The sequence below is a fragment of the Oncorhynchus masou genome, chromosome 10 (genome assembly GCF_036934945.1).
Source record: "Oncorhynchus masou masou isolate Uvic2021 chromosome 10, UVic_Omas_1.1, whole genome shotgun sequence".
Taxonomy (NCBI): Eukaryota; Metazoa; Chordata; class Actinopteri; order Salmoniformes; family Salmonidae; genus Oncorhynchus; species Oncorhynchus masou.
This window is the reverse complement of record NC_088221.1, coordinates 29,468,764-29,483,763: the sequence shown is the minus strand read 5'-3', so window position 1 is coordinate 29,483,763 and position 15,000 is coordinate 29,468,764.

The following is a 15,000-nucleotide window of genomic DNA, read 5'->3' as shown; positions in this document are numbered from 1 at the left end:
CTTCTCTCTGCGAGTGCTTGTGTGTGCTTGCAGGCATGCGTGTGCATGTGTGTGTATTGAATAGCACATCCCTTCTCTCTGCGAGTGCTTGTGTGTGCTTGCAGGCATGCGTGTGCATGTGTGTGTATTGAATGGCACATCCCTTCTCTCTGCGAGTGCTTGTGTGTGCTTGCAGGCATGCGTGTGCATGTGTGTGTATTGAATAGCACATCCCTTCTCTCTGCGAGTGCTTGTGTGTGCTTGCAGGCATGCGTGTGCATGTGTGTGTATTGAATGGCACATCCCTTCTCTCTGCGAGTGCTTGTGTGTGCTTGCAGGCATGCGTGTGCATGTGTGTGTATTGAATAGCACATCCCTTCTCTCTGCGAGTGCTTGTGTGTGCTTGCAGGCATGCGTGTGCATGTGTGTGTATTGAATAGCACATCCCTTCTCTCTGCGAGTGCTTGTGTGTGCTTGCAGGCATGCGTGTGCATGTGTGTGTATTGAATGGCACATCCCTTCTCTCTGCGAGTGCTTGTGTGTGCTTGCAGGCATGCGTGTGCATGTGTGTGTATTGAATGGCACATCCCTTCTCTCTGCGAGTGCTTGTGTGTGCTTGCAGGCATGCGTGTGCATGTGTGTGTATTGAATGGCACATCTCCTCCTGCTCAGACTGCATCCAGATGTCGCTGTGTTCAATTAAAGTCAAAGGCAGAGGAAGGTGTTTCATAAGAGCTGAGTCTAACTGCCAAGTGCAGGCTGATTAGACCTCTCAACTATGGACTGGATGGACAGACGGATGGACAGCTGGGCGGACAGACAGAGCGGATGGGTTGAATGTCAGAGTGTGTGAGTGTGTACAGGTATGTGTAAGAGAGTGAGTGCGAGAGTGTATGTGCCTGGTGCCTGACGTAGAAATGCAGTTATCTGGAATCAATCAAAATATCATCAGTCACATGTCCTCGATCAATATCACATAATAATACACAATAGCTCTGTATTGTCACACTCTATTGACATTTTGAATGTTTGAACTTAGAACAGGTGTGGTTTCATGATGGGTGATCCAATAGCAATTTCCACAATAAGATGTTACACCTCCCAATCAGTATTGTGATCTGATGTCAAGTGCAATGCAATGGTCATGTGTCTGCATTTGTTAGAACACTGGCCATATAAAATATCTGAGTATTTTATAATGACATTTTTTCATGAATAAGCATTCCCCCTGGGCACACACTGGTTGAATCAAGTCATTTCAATTAAATTACATTGAGCCAACGTGGAATAGATGTTGATTTGACGTATGTGCCCAGTGGGTAGTGTTTATTTGTTTTAAATCACAAGAAAAAACATATTGGTGATGTATGTTGGAGTTTTTATTTTTTTATTTTATTTCACCTTTATTTAACCAGGTAGGCTAGTTGAGAACAAGTTCTCATTTGCAACTGCGACCTGGCCAAGATAAAGCTTAGCAGTGTGAAGAGACAACACAGAGTTACACATGGAGTAAACAATTAACAAGTCAATAACACAGTACAAAAAAGGCAAGTCTATATACATTGTGTGCAAAAGGCATGAGGAGGTAGGCGAATAATTACAATTTTGCAGATTAGCACTGGAGTGATAAATGATCAGATGGTCATGTACAGGTAGAGATACTGGTGTGCAAAAGAGCAGAAAAGTAAATAAATAAAAACCGTGTGGGGATGAGGTAGGTGAAAATGGGTGGGCTATTTACCAATAGACTATGTACAGCTGCAGCGATCGGTTAGCTGCTCAGATAGCAAATGTTTGAAGTTGGTGAGGGAGATAAAAGTCTCCAACTTCAGGGATTTTTGCAATTCGTTCCAGTCACAGGCAGCAGAGTACTGGAACGAAAGGCGGCCAAATGAGGTGTTGGCTTTAGGGACGATCAGTGAGATACACCTGCTGGAGCGCGTGCTACGGATGGGTGTTGCCATCGTGACCAGTGAACTGAGATAAGGCGGAGCTTTACCTAGCATGGACTTGTAGATGACCTGGAGCCAGTGGGTCTGGCGACGAATATGTAGCGAGGGCCAGCCGACTAGAGCATACAAGTCGCAGTGGTGGGTGGTATAAGGTGCTTTAGTGACAAAACGGATGGCACTGTGATAAACTGCATCCAGTTTGCTGAGTAGAGTGTTGGAGGCAATTTTGTAGAGGACATCGCCGAAGTCGAGGATCGGTAGGATAGTCAGTTTTACTAGGGTAAGTTTGGCGGCGTGAGTGAAGGAGGCTTTGTTGCGGAGTAGAAAGCCGACTCTTGATTTGATTTTCGATTGGAGATGTTTGATATAAGTCTGGAAGGAGAGTTTACAGTCTAGCCAGACACCTAGGTACTTATAGATGTCCACATATTCAAGGTCGGAACCGTCCAGGGTGGTGATGCTCGTCGGGCATGCGGGTGCAGGCAGCGATCGGTTGAAAAGCATGCATTTGGTTTTACTAGCGTTTAAGAGCAGTTGGAGGCCACGGAAGGAGTGTTGTATGGCATTGAAGCTCGTTTGGAGGTTAGATAGCAAAGTGTCCAAGGACGGGCCGGAAGTATATAGAATGGTGTCGTCTGCGTAGAGGTGGATCAGGGAATCGCCCGCAGCAAGAGCAACATCATTGATACATACAGAGAAAAGAGTCGGCCCGAGAATTGAACCCTGTGGCACCCCCATAGAGACTGCCAGAGGACCGGACAGCATGCCCTCCGATTTGACACACTGAACTCTGTCTGCAAAGTAATTGGTGAACCAGTTGTCCAGTTAACCTGTATGTACATCACGGTCATGACATGGAACACACTCCCTCAGCTGTTCATTACCAACTCTGTCCTTATGAGGCTGTGACACTGTCTCTATTTCTCTCTCTACCTCTCCCTTTCTCTCTCTATTTCTCTCTCTCTTCCTCTCTCTGTCTCTCTAACTCTCCCTCGCCGTCTCTCTCACCCTTTACATTTTACATTTGAATCATTTAGCAGACACTCTTATCCAAAAAACAGAGCAAACTGTAATGTTATTTGGCCCTAAACAGAGAATACACAGCAGCAGAATACCTGACGACTGTGACGAACCCAAAAGAAAAAGCTTTGACTATGTACAGGGTTAGGGTTAAGAGGAACTCAGTGAGCATGGTTGCCATAGGCAGGCTACGTGCCCACTGCCCACAAAATGAGGTGGAAACTGAGCTGCACTTTCTAACCTCCTGCCAAATGTATGACCATATTAGAGACACATATTTCCCTCAGATTACACAGACCCACAAACAAATCCAATTTTGATAAACTGTAGCAAGATGTGTGACCTATTGCCTAAAGAAAAGGGCAACCATTGTAACCATTGTAACCATTGTAGCCATTGCACAAAGCCCACTGTAATAAAAACCTAGATTTATCTGTTGTTTTTTCCCTTTCATACTTCATCTATTTGCACGTTATTACAACACTGTACATAGCCAGTAATAAAACATTTAAAATGTCTATATTATTTTAAAAAATTTCTGCGTGTAATGTTTACTGTACTGTTAAATTCTGATTGTTCCTTTCTCTTGTTTATTTCCCTTTTGTTTATTGTCTATTTCACTTGCTTTGACAATGTAAACATACTCTAGATGACCATAAGTATGTGGACACCTGCTTGTCAAACAACTCATTACAAAATCATGGGCATTAATATGGAGTTGATCCCCCCTTTGCTGCTATAACAGCATCCACTCTTAGGGGAAGACTTTTCTCTAGATGTTGGAACATTCGGGCGGCAGGTAGCCTTAGTGGTTACAGTGTTGTACTTGCAACCGAAAGGCAAGGTTGCAAGAGCCCATCCCTGAGCTGACAAGGTAAAAAAATCTGTCGTTCTACCCCTGAACAAGGCAGTTAACCCACTGTTCCTAGGCCGTCATTGAAAATAATAATTTGTTCTTAACTGACTTGCCTAGATAAAGGTAAAATAAAGGTAAAATAAAACATTGCAGCGGGGACTTGCTTCCATTCAGCAACAAGAGCCTGGCTCGCAGTTGGCATTCCAATTTATCCCAAATGTGTTCAATGGAGTTGAGGTCAGGGCTCTGTGTAGGCCTAGCCCGAACCTTGAAAAACAGCCTCAGACCCTTATTCCTCCTCCACCAAACTTTACAGTTGGTACTAGGCATTGGGGCAGTTAGTGTTCTTTTAGCATCTGCCAAACCCAGATTCGTATGCCAGATGGTGAAGCGTGATTCATCACTCCAGAGAACGTGTTTACACTGCTCCAGTATCCAATGACGGCGAGATTTACACCACACTTGGCATTGTGCATGGTCATCTTAGGCTTGTGTGCGGCTGTTCAGCCATGGAAACCCATTTCATGAAGCTCCCGATTAAAAGTTGTTGTGCTGACGTTACTTCCAGAGGCAGTTCGGTAGTGAGTGTTGCAACCGAGGAAAGACGATCTTCACGCGCTACGCTCTTCAGCACTCAGAGGTCCCATTCTATGAACTTTGCTCCTAGACATTTCCACTTCACAATAACCGTTGATTTAGCAGGACAGAAGTTTGACGAACTGACTCGTTGGAAAGGTGGCATCCTATAATGGTGCAACGTTTAAAATAACTGAGCTCTTCAGGAAGGCCATTCTACTGCCAATGTTTCTCTATGTGGATTGCATGGTTGTGTGCTCAATTATATACACCTGTCAGCAACAGGTGTTGCTGGAATAGTGAATTCACTCTTTTGAAGGGATGTTGATAAGGGAATTATATGCTTAAAGGTAATGATTAGAATATTCCACCCTGAAACCATATAATTGTATGAAATTTATTAGAATCATAAAACTATAATCTGATGGTGTAGTTTTAGTCAGAATTAGAATTAAAACAAGGACCTTTTGTTCCTTTTTAGTATGTAAGCAGGGTGCAAGTGTGAAACAAATGATAAGAGGAGCTATCGACAGACAAGCTGGAGAACTGTGTTCCTTACAGGACATTCTGTCTCTACCCGTGGAGGGGAGAAACTGTTAGGCTTGAAGAAAATGATGAAACATGTTGCAGATTAAACAATGTATCTGTGTAGTGGAAAAACGCTGACTGTCTGAGCAAGGCGTAGCTTAAGATTTGAACTTGTTTGAGTATGTGTTTGCATTCTTGACTTTAGAACATTCTCATGAATAAACTGTACTAACCTTTTGCATAAGCTGAGTTTTTGCCTAATTATTATTAACCCCATGGTCTTACAAACCTCGGGGATTGGTCAAAGCTATTGATTGTTAGTTATTATCATTTGGGATTGAAAATTCTCATGACAGCTTGGTCCTTCGAAGCCGGATTTCAATTCCTGTTTTCTGTTGTCCTATGGGAGCGCCGAAAACCGTGCACGGACGGACCCGAGATCCGTAAGTTAAAGACCTGACCATGAAATATAGTAATAGAATTATGAGAGAGGAGGTCAGAGACATGATTATATTGACATAGGTCACCTGGTCTAAATACGCTTAGAAGGGGAGAGTCAGATCTTTAGGAGGCGCACATCTATGTCTGATTATCCATTGAAGGAGGGAAGCCTACTATAGCGGAGTGAGATACAAGATATTAACGAGTCAAAATCACAAGGAACAACAAAAGATAGGCTGCTAACTAGGGCCTTACGACCCCTGGAAAATAACTTATGGTTGTATAGTGAGACCTAATGTCAGATCGAAAGACACCTCTATAGATAAAGTTTCAAGAAAGGAAAACCACATACAGGTTAAGAGATACACATAGATTGTGAGCATAGACTGTGAGCACACACATAGGGAGTAGGGACATATACATCAATTGTGAGACACATAGATTGTGAGAAGAGCTCAGAGTTTTAACAGCACACATAGAATAAGAAGATAATTATTTGCGTGTGAGATAGATATATTGATATATCTATATATTGATATATATATTGATCAGAGAAAGAAGTAGGAATTTGAGAGACGTCTAGATGTAGAAAAATTAGAATGAATGATAAAGTAGATACATAAGACATGTGTAGATCGTCAAGGGAAACAGCAGGTCGAGGGTTAGATACCTGGCTGTCTGAAGCCCGGAAAAGAAGGTAAGAAGGCAAGTGTAGAGAAAGGCTGAGAGAAAGTTACAAGAAGGATATCAGCAGGGGAAAGATTATGTGCGTGTGAGACCTAATAACTTATCAAAAGTCACAAAAGTAATTATTCCTAAATTCTGAGTAGGAGATAGAGAGAGTGACAAAAGTCAAGAGAGGAAAGGAAAAGAGAAGATAAGGGGACATACAGAGAGAAAGAGAGCGGCAGAGACAACGAGAGAGAGAGAGTAAGTAGTATCATCGCTGGAGAAATGCTTGGACCTTTAAATTAGAGCTATTTGTCTGGGAATTGTCTCGGTAGTAGATGGCTGATTTTACAACTACAGACAATTATAAATAGGGTTACTGGCAAGAAGTCTTCATTATTTCAGTAGCTTTGCTGGTCCAGGGGTCTAATTGTCACCTACCATGTGGGGGACCAGAGTTCACGACTAAAATCTGGTAGTTTCTGGTAGTAATTCAACTATTGATATGTTTTGCCTGGAAAGATACGGTTGTTAGTGTTTAAGATATAAACTGAACGTTTTAATAGCTTGTTCAATTGAAAGACTAATTCATTCTAAATAACAGCAAGGCAATTTCGATGTAATACGTTGTCTTGCCTAAATGGTCTGCTTGTCACAAAGCCTGGAGTGGTGGGTGTGGAGTCAAGCGCAGAGAACAGAGGATAACTGGGAAACCAGACTTTATTACGGCTTCCAATATTAACGCCCAAAACAAAAGCCGAAAAATCAAAAATTGTCCAAACCAACACAGGGCACAAACAGACAGGAACACTACACACAACAACCTCGACTAACAGGAAACAAGCCCGCACAAAAACAGGCGGGCCTAACAGGCTTAAATAGTCCGGAATAAAAACAAAATAAGAGACAGGTGCAACCAATAAGGCATAACAAACAGAAAAGGAAAAGGGGATCGGTGGCAGCTCGTCGACCGGCGACGATGACCGCTGAGCACCGCCTGAACAGGCAGGGGAGCCACCTTCGGTGGGAGTCGTGACAGTACACCCCCCCCCCCCCCCCTGATGCCTCGAGGGTGACCCGGGGGACGAGGCGCAGGGCGATCCGGATGGAGGCGGTGGAACTCCCTTAGTAGTGATGGATCCAAGATGTCCTCCACCGGTTCCCAGCTCCTCTCCTCCAGACCGTACCCCTCCCAGTCCACGAGGACCCCTCGATGTCCAGAGGGGGCGGAGGGACCTCCGGCACCTCACCTTCCTGCAGGGAACCAGCCACCACCGGCCTGAGGAGAGACACATGAAACGAGGGTTTAATAGGACAGTAAGAAGGAAGCTGTAACCTATAACACACCTCGTTTAACCTCCTCGGGACTTTAAATTGCCCCACACATTGCGGCCCCAGCTTCCGGCATGGCAGGCGGAGGGGCAGGTTTCGGGTCGAGAGCCAGACCCGGTCCCCCTGTGCGAACATGGGGGCCTCACTGCGGTGCCGGTCAGCACTCCTCTTCTGCCGTCCACCAGCTTGTCCAGGAGACCTGGATGGCTCTCTTCAAGCGCTGCACCCACTCCTCCACCACAGGATCTTCAGTCTGGCTCTGATGCCATTGGGCCAGGACCGGCGGGTAGCCCAGCACGCACTGGAACGGTGACATGTTAGTGGAGGAGTGGCGGAGGGAATTCTGAGTCACCTCCGCCCATGGGACGTACCTCGCCCATTCACCAGGCTGGTCCTGGCAATACGACCACAGAAAACTACCCACATCCTGGCTCGCTCTCTCCACCTGCCCATTACTCTCGGGGTGAAAACCCGAGGTCAGGCTGATTGAGACCCCCAGACGTTCCATGAACGCCCTCCAAACTCTGGACGTGAACTGGGGACCCCGATCAGAAACGATGTCCTCAGGCACCTCGTAGTGCCGGAAGACGTTGGGTAAACAGGGCCTCTGCAGTCTATAGGGCCGTAAGGGAGACCGGGCAACGGGATGAGACGGCAGGACTTAGAAAACCGATCCACAATGACCAGGATCATGGTGTTTCCCTGAGATGGGGGAAGGTAGGTGAGAAAAATCCACCGACAAATGCGACCACGGCCGCTGTGGAACGGGGAGGGGCTGTAACTTCCCTCTAGGCAGGTGTCGAGGAGCCTTGCTCTGAGCGCACACGGAGCAGGAGGAGACATAAAACCGCACGTCCTTGGCTAAAGTGGGCCACCAAGTACCTCCTCCTAAGACTCCGCACAGTCCTCTCAATACCAGGATGACCTGATGAGGGTAGTGTATGGGCCCGTCGAATCAAATGATCATGAACACCAAGAGGCATGTACTGAACACCTGCGGGACACTGAGGAGGTGCAGGTACCAACCGTAACGCCCGCTCGATTTCTGCCTCCACCTCCCATACCACCATTGCTATCAGACATGAAGCTGGAAGGATGGGAGTAGGACGATAGACTGCTCCTCCGTGTCATAGAGACGGGACAATGCGTCAGCCTTAGTATTAAGGGAGCCTGGCCTATAGGAGATCGTGAACCGAAATCTGGTAAAAACATGGCCCACCTGGCCTGACGCGGATTCAATCTCCTCGCTGCCCGGATATACTCGAGGTTACGATGATCAGTCCAGGTGAGGAAAGGGTGCTTTACCCCCTCATGCCAATGTCTCCACACCTTCAGAGCTTTGACCACAGCTAACAACTCCCGGTCCCCCCATGTCATAGTTCCGCTCCTCCGGACCGAGCTTCCTCGAGAAGAAACCCCAGCCTCAGACGCGTCCACCTCCACTATGAACACCAAAGAGGAGTCCAGATGAGCCAGCACGGGGGCAGCGGTGAACAGCTCCTTCAGACAACTGAAGGCTCTGCCCGCCTCCGCTGACCACCACAAGCGCACCGGCCCCCCCTTCAGCAGTGAGGTAATGGGAGCAGCCACCTGACCAAAACCCTGGATAAACCACCAGTAGTAATTGGCAAACCCTAAAAACCGCTGCATCTCCTTTACCGTGGTCGGAGTCGGCCAATTACGCACGGCTGTAACGCCATCACCACCCCAGGACAAGCCAGGAAGAAAACGGCTTGTTTGGAGAACACACATTTCTCAGCCTTGACGTACAGGTCATGCTCCAGCAGTCACCCAAGTATCTTACGCACCAGAGACACATGCGCGGCGTGTGTGGCAGAATAGATCAGTATATCATTGATATACACCACCACAACTTGCCCGTGCAGGTCTCTGAGAATCTCGTCTACGAAAGATTGAAAAATGGCTGGAGCATTCTTAAACCCATATGGCATGACGAGGTACTCATAATGGCCAGATGTGGTACTAAACGTGGTCTTCCACTCATCTCCCTCCCGGATACGCACCAAATTATACGCACTCCTAAGGTCCAGTTTTGTGAAAAAACGTGCCCCGTGAAATGATTCCACCGCCATGGAGATGAGAGGTATATGGTAACTAAACCCCACTGTGATGGAATTTAGACCTCTATAATCAATGCATGGACGCAGACCTCCCTCCTTTTTCTTCACAAAAAAGAAGCTCGAGGAGACGGGTGACGATGAGGGCTGAATGTACCCCTGTCCCAGAGATTCAGTGACATATGTCTCCATAGCCACTGTCTCCTCCTGGGACAACAGGTACACATGACTCCTGGAAAGTGCAGTGTTTACCAGGAGGTTTATCGCGCAATCCCCTCGTCGATGAGGTGGTAATTGGGTCGCCTTCTTCTTACAGAAGGCGATAGCCAAATTGGCATATTCAGAGGGAATGCACACAGTGGAAACCTGTTCTGGACTCTCCACCGTCGTGGCACCGATGGAAACTCCTCTGCACCTACCTGAACACTCCTCCTACCACCCTCGGAGAGCCCCATGTTTCCATGAAATCTCAGGATTGTGATTAGCCAGCCAGGGAATCCCCAGCACCGCTGGAAACGCAGGTGAATCAATAAGGAAGAGACTAATCCGCCCCTTATGATCCCCCTGCGTTACCATGTCCAGTGGAACCGTGGCCTCCCTGATCAGCCCTGACCCTAATGGTCGGCTATCTAAGGAGTGCACGGGGAAAGGTTGGTCTCGTGGCACCAGAGGAATCCCTAGCCTTAACGCGAGTCCACGATCCATAAAGTTCCAAGCTGTGCCTGAATCGACTAGCGCTTTATGCTGTAGAGAGGGAGAAAACTCAGAGAAAGAAATTAGTAAGAACATATGACCAACAGGGAGCTCTGGGTGAGTCTGGTGCTGACTCACCTGGGGTGAACGAGGAGTGCTCTGCCTGCCCTCGCGACTCCCAGGCGAGCTCCTCCAGCACCGATCGGAATTGTGTCCTCTCCGACCACACCTGGTGCAGGAGGAGCATCCTCCTCCGGTCCCCCTCAATCCCTAACTCCATGGGGATTGGAGGGGAGGACCGGGAGGTGGAACTAACAGGGCCCGTTCTGGACGCTCGTGGGCAGGCAGCAGGTTGTCTAGTCGGATCGACATGTCAATGAGGTTGTCGAGGGAGAGGGTGGTTTCCCGATAAGCTAGATCCCTGCGGACGTCCTCCCAGAGGCTACAACGATAGTGGTCCATCAGGGCCCTGTCGTTCCACCCCGCTCCCATGGCCTGGGTCCGAAACTCCCGCGCAAAGTCCTGCACGCTCCTCGTCTCCTGTCGCAGGTGAAACAGCCGTTCACCCATTCACCCAACTCGGGGTAGTGGTCCCTCGCCGAGTCTAGGCCATTCCACACTGCGTTGGCCCACTCCAGGGCTCGACCCATCAGACAGGAGACGAGGACGCTCACGCTCTCCTCCCCCCAAGGGAGTCGGACGAACGGTAGCCATGTACAGCTCAAGCTGTAGTAAGAACCCCTGGCACCCAGCTGCCATTCCATCGTACTCCCTGGGGAGCGCCAGACGCAGAGCACCGGATCCGGATGCCGTATGAGGCGTAGGTGGTGCTGGCGGAGGAGGAGCTGGGGGTGAGGTAGGGAGGCCACTCCTCGCCCATTATTCCATCCTCCCCATCATTTGGTCCATTGCCGACCCGATAAGGTGGAGAATGGCTGAATGATGGAGGACTCGCTCCTCCATGGATGGGAGAGGAGGTGCAGCTGCTCCTGCAGACTCCATAGCAGTGGTGCAGGCTGATGTCACAAACCTGGAGTGGTGGGTGTGGAGTCAATCTCAGAGAACAGAGGATAACTGGGAAACAGGACTTTATTACGGCTTCCAATATTAACGCCCAAAACAACAGGCAAATAATCAAAAATTGTCCAACCCAACACAGGGCACAAACAAACAGCAACAACCTTGACTAACAGGAAACAAGCCCGCACCAAAACAGACGGGCCTAACATGCTTAAATAGTCCTGAATCAAGACAAAATAAGAGACAGGTGCAACCAATAAGGCATAACAAACAGAAAAGGAAAAGGGGATCGGTGGCAACTAGTAGACCGGTGACGATGACCGCCGAGCGCCGCCCGAACAGGCAGGGGAGCCACATTCGGTGAGAGTTCTGACACTGCTGGAATAACCTATTGAGAATGGAGTCGTATTTAAATAACTGAATCATAGAAGAGACATATACACCTAAATCTAATGAACTCTAAATAATAGCGGAGAGATCATTGCGATAGAGTTGTGCCCACTGAAATGTGTTTTTTTATTCTAAAGGGATGACTGAAGTATGTTGTAAATTTGGCGATTTTCATATTACTTTTAAGTCTTGGACATTTCATAAGGGTGTGAAGCCGAAAGAGAGGGGACAGTTGTAAAGTTTGGTTTTAATCTTACAATAGAGGTAAGGCAGAACGTTGTTTGAGTAGAGGTTATATTTTTGCACACTGGTAAGAAGAGGAGAGTTGGTTGTGGACTATATTTAGGCTATATTTGGCTGTAAGGGACGCAAGTCTGAATAGTTGAATCGTAAAAGTTTTGTGATAGTTTCTGGTTATTGATTTTTGGTTTGATTGTTTAGGTAACACCAGTGAATTTGAACAGGAAGTTAATGTATTCTAACATTATAATCTGTTTCCATTATGTGGAACAATGTCAGGTCAGTGAAGTGGATTGCAGGTTGAGTTAATTTTATTTTACAGGGACAGTGCACATTAATCACAGGTGTGTGTGTCTGATGGCAGGGTGTTCCTATCAAGCACTTTGAGAGACTGTTTGGAGACAGACTGAATGGGTTTTAATGTTGCAAAGCAAGCTTGGGCCAAACTAGTCAAGTAGTATGTTAAGTAGGGGAATTTCATAGATTTGAAGTACAGTATTGTATCCAAGGGTAGCGCATGTTCAATTAAGTACATATAACCATTGAGGAAGTTTAAAACTAACTATTGGACGGAATACAATGGAATTATCATTATTATTAGGTTTTGTTTGTAGTCAACGTTTGGGTTTCTGAATCGGTGTAGTATAATGACATGCTGACCAAGTGGTTGTGGTTTTGTTCCGGGAAAAGCAGTGTTTCATTGTCTCCCTTTGGAATGTTTGGAATGTACACACACATATGGAATTGTAGAAGTTTTATTTTCTGAGTTTTAATTAAACACGTTAATTCTTTAGATAAGGGAATGTTCTGGGAACCTGGGATACAACATGTAGAAAATGTTTTGTGGTTTTTCTTTAATTAGTCTAATATAGTAAGAAACACTTCTTTGAAAGGATGGTATGACTTTTGACCTCTATCATGGTTCTCCTGTGTGGTCTGATCAGCCTCGTGGGAGGGTTATTTGTAATACTGATTTTAAGGTCATTTGTGTAATTGATAATTATGATGGAGTTTATAGTTTATTGACATATTTGTCATTTGAACCAATGAGAAGAGAGAAAGGGCATAGCCTTTTGACTAAGGGTATGCTTCCTTAAGTCTCTCTTCCTATGTCCATAAGAGTACAATCATTTTTCTTTGTGGAGTTTTGATTTGGAGTAGTGATTTGGATCTGATTATGTCATTTGAAATGTTATTTCATCTTTTAAACCTTAGTATTATTTTTATAAATTACCTAGCTAAGTTTTATTTTCCCTTAGGTAATCAGCTGTTGTTGTATGTAGTGTAAGAAATGTAACACAACAAGGCTGTGAAATTGATATAATAGTATTATTATAGGTTGTTGTTGAATAAGGTTAGAAAGTTAGAAAGAATAAGTTTAATAATGGTAGACTTATGTTAAGTATTCAGGACAAATTCTAAGCCAACAGGACAGGGATATATGACATCTGTGGTGATCCAGGATCATTGAGAGTATCGAGATAAGCTTTATCAACTCTGTAATAATCTTAGAGATTACTACCATAGACATGTTGATTTTTCTAAAAATCCATGAGTGCAGACAGGAAGACAGTGAGACATTTAGTCAATATTTGGAAACAACCAATATTTGATACTGACTGTTATAAGAAAGAGCGACAGACAGATAGTAGAAGAGGCAGAAGGAGAAGGGCTCCCCCGCCCTATGCTGGGCCCTAAGGTGACCTTGATGGTTTGGGAGTATTAGGAGGAGGGGGGGGCAGGAAGTGAGCAAGATAGAGAGAGAGCAGAAGGAATTTGAGGAGAATGAGAGGGAGAGACTGGGAGTGAGGAGTAGGAGACCTGGAGTGTTACGAAGGTTAGAATCTCATAATAAGCCAGGATTGAGAGAAGATAGAAGTGACACAGAATAGTTAGAAGACAATGAGAAGATACCCCAATTCCCACTCATAACCTTACCCAAGCCCAGAGCTGGGGACGGAACATAACCAGATACGATAGAAGTCTATAGGGCATGGACACAGAGGGATGTAGCGATGGCATTAGAAGGAGTCGCACATCCAAAGACAGGAATAGAGGGACTAAGATAGGACTCAGATATTAATTCATGGAGAGACTGTCAGCTCCATTGGTTTTAAAAATATGAAGTTAGGAGAAGAGACGGGTAGTTTAGTTTTTATTTTAAGTGTAGGGTTAGTAAATTCGCTAGGAAGAGAAATGATGATTTTATTGGAAGTAGTTGTTACCCCAACTAAAAGTGGAATGAAAGCTTAGTTGGTTTCAGGAACTAAGGTGTTAGACACTGAACCATTGCCCAGAAATGATTCTGCACAGCAGGCCGAAATAGTAGCATTGACTAGAGCCTACGAAATTAGAAAGGAGAGAAAGATAGACAGCGCATATGCATTTAAAAACCATACAAAGCAGCACAGATACATCTTAAAAGTAGATAAGACACTTGACAGAGAATTGTTACAGGATAGCCAAGAACGAACGCCCCAGGGAGAATTGGACATGTGGAAAATGAAAGGGGCAATCCTACAAGATAATGTCAGACATAAGGATAATTTACTAATCTTACCGAAGTCATTGTTTAGATATGTAGCAATATTGACACATGGGCAGGGCCAGGTGTTAACAGCGAGGAAGGAGGGTAGAGCAGGTTAGGAAACACTGCAGGTTAGGAAAGATGTTGTGGCCTATGTGTTAACAAACTACTTAAAACTATTTTTATAATAGATAAATATAGCAAATGTGTAGAAGCATTCCCAACTTACTTGGCGGACACGATTAGGGTAGCTAAAATATTAGGTCAAGATATTATCCCTAGAGTTGGTTTACTAGGATCTATCTCTTTAAATGATGAATTACAACATGTCAAATCAAATATCAAAATCAAATCAAATTTTATTTGTCACATACACATGGTTAGCAGATGTTAATGCGAGTGTAGCGAAATGCTTGTGCTTCTAGTTCCGACAATGCAGTAATAACCAACAAGTAATCTAACTAACAATTCCTAATCTACTGTCTTATACACAGTGTAAGGGGATAAAGAATATGTATCTGATATACAGTAGTTCTTCTCGGCTGTATGTAATGAAACCTAAGATGACCTGGGGTACTAATGTAAGAAATAACACGTAAAAAAAACCAAAAACTGCATAGTTTCCTAGGAACGCGAAGCGAGGCGGCCAGCTCTGTCGGCGCCGGAAATACCGTAGAAGACATAGAAGTTGAAGATATA